We start from the raw sequence: 3,466 nt of genomic DNA, 5'->3' as shown, positions 1-3,466 counted from the left end.
CAAATGTAGATATGTTAAGTCCCTCATACACCTTCATGAGTTGCTGGTATTTTGGTTGTTCTAAACTTCTTGAAAATACATACAAGTGTCTATTTTTTCAGTGTAACCAGTTAGGGGCCAGCAAAAAATTATCTACAAGCAAGGTAGTCTTCCCACAACCTGAAGGCCCTACTATGAGGCATCTTATGTGATCAGGCAGCAACTCACCATTTCTCTTAGTGGTTTTTGATATATCTGGCAATCGCTGTACAACATTCCATGTTGGTGTCAAAGAATAACTTTGTCTGCATCTATCCAACTTTTCTCTGCTAATCCAAGCCATTTAACATAAAGTTTATTATTCTTTTTAAGTAATACTTTTTCAATTAGATACGTGTCTGGATATTTTGTTTTACTGAGCTCCTCTTCATAAAATCTCCCTTTTAGTATTTTATTGCTACTATCTTTTATCATATAGGTATTTCTATTCCCTGGCAAAACTTGAACTATAGTGAATAACTCTGTAGACCAATTCTTAGTAAATCCCTTCTCGAATAAATGTTTAAATTTACTAATTCTTACTTGTTCTCCTATTCTGAATTTTGGTTTCTTAATTGTATGTTTATATTTATTACAGTAAACAGTAGAAATCAATCTTGCCTCATCAGCTTTGGTTACCTCAGCTGGTTTCATGTGATTAGTACTGTGTACTGAGTTATTATAATTATGAACTAGGCTAGGTAAAATATCTATCCACTTGTAATTACCCTGTAGAGTAAATTGCCTCCACATTAGATGTTTTAATGTTCTATTGAACCTTTCCACTATACTTGCTTTGAGATCACTATATGTAGAATAATGTATAATATTATACTGTTCCATTAACTTGCTAAATGTAGAATTATAAAATTCTTTTCCTCTATCTGTCTGTAGATATTTTGTAAAAAAATGTTTTAATTCTTGTTCCTCCAACCTGCTTAATATTTGTTCCAGGTGTTCCTCTATGGTTTGTACTACTTCACTGTAGCTAGGTTTGATTCTCACATCAACATACAATCGTTTGAACTCTTCCTTGAGGTTGTGGAGTTGTGTGGTGAAATTAGATAATGCTGATTCTTGAGTAGATTCCAGAGTAGCAAGCTGTAGCTTGATGTTTGATATAATCTCTTGTAAACTCTCTACAAGTTTCAATTTGGTACTCTGGCTTGCAAGATCGTGCACTTGATTTTTGATTTCCACAAATAATGCATGAAGTTCATTGATTATCTGGTTGGTAGGTAAAGTATTAATAGTATTTTGAATTACACCAATCTCTTCCTGTATGTTTTTGATGTCCTCTGACTTGAGAATTCTATTCACTGCTCTTTTTACAGATCTTAACTCTTGGGAAGTGGGCAAATTAGCTACAGTGTTTTGAAGTGTGGTCAAGGCTTCTTTCACAATATTTAACTCGCTGGCATCTGCAACACTGCTCAAGGCATCCTGAAGGTGCTTTAAGTCATCTTGGGTTGGCGTAGATTGCTGTAATATTTGCAATTTGTTCTGAATGTCATCTATGAGATGGTGAAAATGCGATAATTCAGTTTCGGTATTCAGATTTTCCAATTTGGTGATTTGTTCTTGAATAATGTTTAAAGTTTCGGTTATACTTGGCAACTTGAATTCTAGAGTTACTTGTACATTTGTTAATTCATTTCTCATAGTAGTCAAAGTATCCTCAATGTGAGCTATGGTACCCTGTATCTTACCAAAATCTTCATAAGTTTCTAACTGTAGCTTGATATTGGCAACGCTGCGTGCGATAGCATTTAATTCTGAAGATGAAGGAAGATTATCGATAAAATTTTCTAATGTTTGTAGTTTAGCTTGAACTTCTGCTATAGCTGTATGCAACTCATCTGTTTGGAGTTCAGTTTTAATATTTTCCAGTGAAGGGATCTCAAAAGATTGAAACTGCTCTTGTAATTCTGCAATACTGGCATTGAGCTGTTCATATTCCCCCTGAGTTTTGAAATTTTGAATAATAGAAAGCAGTTCTGTGCGAAGAGTATTCGCTTGATTGTTTAATTCTTGTTTTAATTGCTCTGTAGCAGTTGTTTGTATTTGTCTAAATTTCTCAAGTTCAATTTTCAATTTGCCTACACTCTCCCCCAAGCTTTGAAGGTTGTCTATGGATGCTAAATTTGTATATTTTTCAAGTAGGGATTTGAGTTCACTATCAATTTTCACTATGGGGTTAATCAATTGAGTTTGGAGATTAGTAATCTCTGTTTGTATGTTTAAACTTAGTGAATTCTGTAAGATTAACAAGTCAGCTTTAAGCTTTTTTAATCTTTCATCTAGTCTGGCAATGTCACTTGAATTATCTGGTATTTCTTGTCTTCTTCTGTTTCCAAATATATCCATTATGTATATTAATTTTCGAATATGTGTTATTTAATTTTATTTTTTATTCACGGTATTTTTATATATTCATGAGAGAATAAATTAATTTAATTTCCATGAAGAAGGGGATTAACTTGTCATACTCGCCAATAATTTCTGCATAGAGATAATCATCTTTCTCTACATCGTATGTGCTGTCGGGATTCATATTATTGTGTTTAATTCTATACAGATTTCTACCTATATGTATATTTACCCCCGTAGGGGGCCTCCCTTCCCCCGTGCTAGAAGAAACAGATATTTGAATTTTACCTGTGACAGGAATTCTGTAAGATGCAAGATTATTATTGAACACAAGCAATTGTTTCCCTGTATCCTCATCAACCTGATACCAGATACTATTCAGATGGATGATAATTATTCCTTTTAATTGGCGATGAATTTCTTTAATTACATCCATGTTTACAGCTGTTTTCTCTACAGGTTGAATATGTTTCTTAAATCCAAACAGGTTCATTGGCATTATTTTTTATTGGGTTATTTATTATCATGAAATAAGTATCAGAACTTTATGCCCAAGATGCAAAAATGGGTGTGGGTGAACTTGGACCAAGATGCAAGAGAGATCATGCAACACACCCTTGACACAGAGTCGCATGATTGCACTTGATGTTAAGTGCCCGATAGAGGAAAGTTACACTGTATAACCGGAAGTGGACCGGAAGTGGACCGGAAGTGGACCGGAATTAGACCGGAAGTAGACCGGAAGTGGACCGGAAGTGAGTGTAAGTGGCCTCTTACAGAGGGGTAGCCTCTTGCAGAGGGGTGGCCTCTTGCAGAGGGGTAGGCATAACCTTAAATTGCACTTCTTAAGTGCCTGATGACAAGTTACACACACTTGTATAACCAGTTATAACCAGTTTAGCCCAAGATGCACTGTTCCCTACTGGGAAATAACATGTTCTAACATGCATGTTCCAAGATGCAAGATGGGCACATGACACATCCCGACACAGAGTCACCTGATTGCACTTGTTAAGTGCCCGATGGCAAATTACACTTGTATAACCAGTTATAACCGGTTTAGCCCAAGATGCACTGT

Source organism: Lepisma saccharinum, chromosome 9, assembly GCF_977018435.1.
Source record: "Lepisma saccharinum chromosome 9, izLepSacc3.1, whole genome shotgun sequence".
NCBI lineage: Eukaryota > Metazoa > Arthropoda > Insecta > Zygentoma > Lepismatidae > Lepisma > Lepisma saccharinum.
This window is presented reverse-complemented; position numbering follows the sequence as displayed.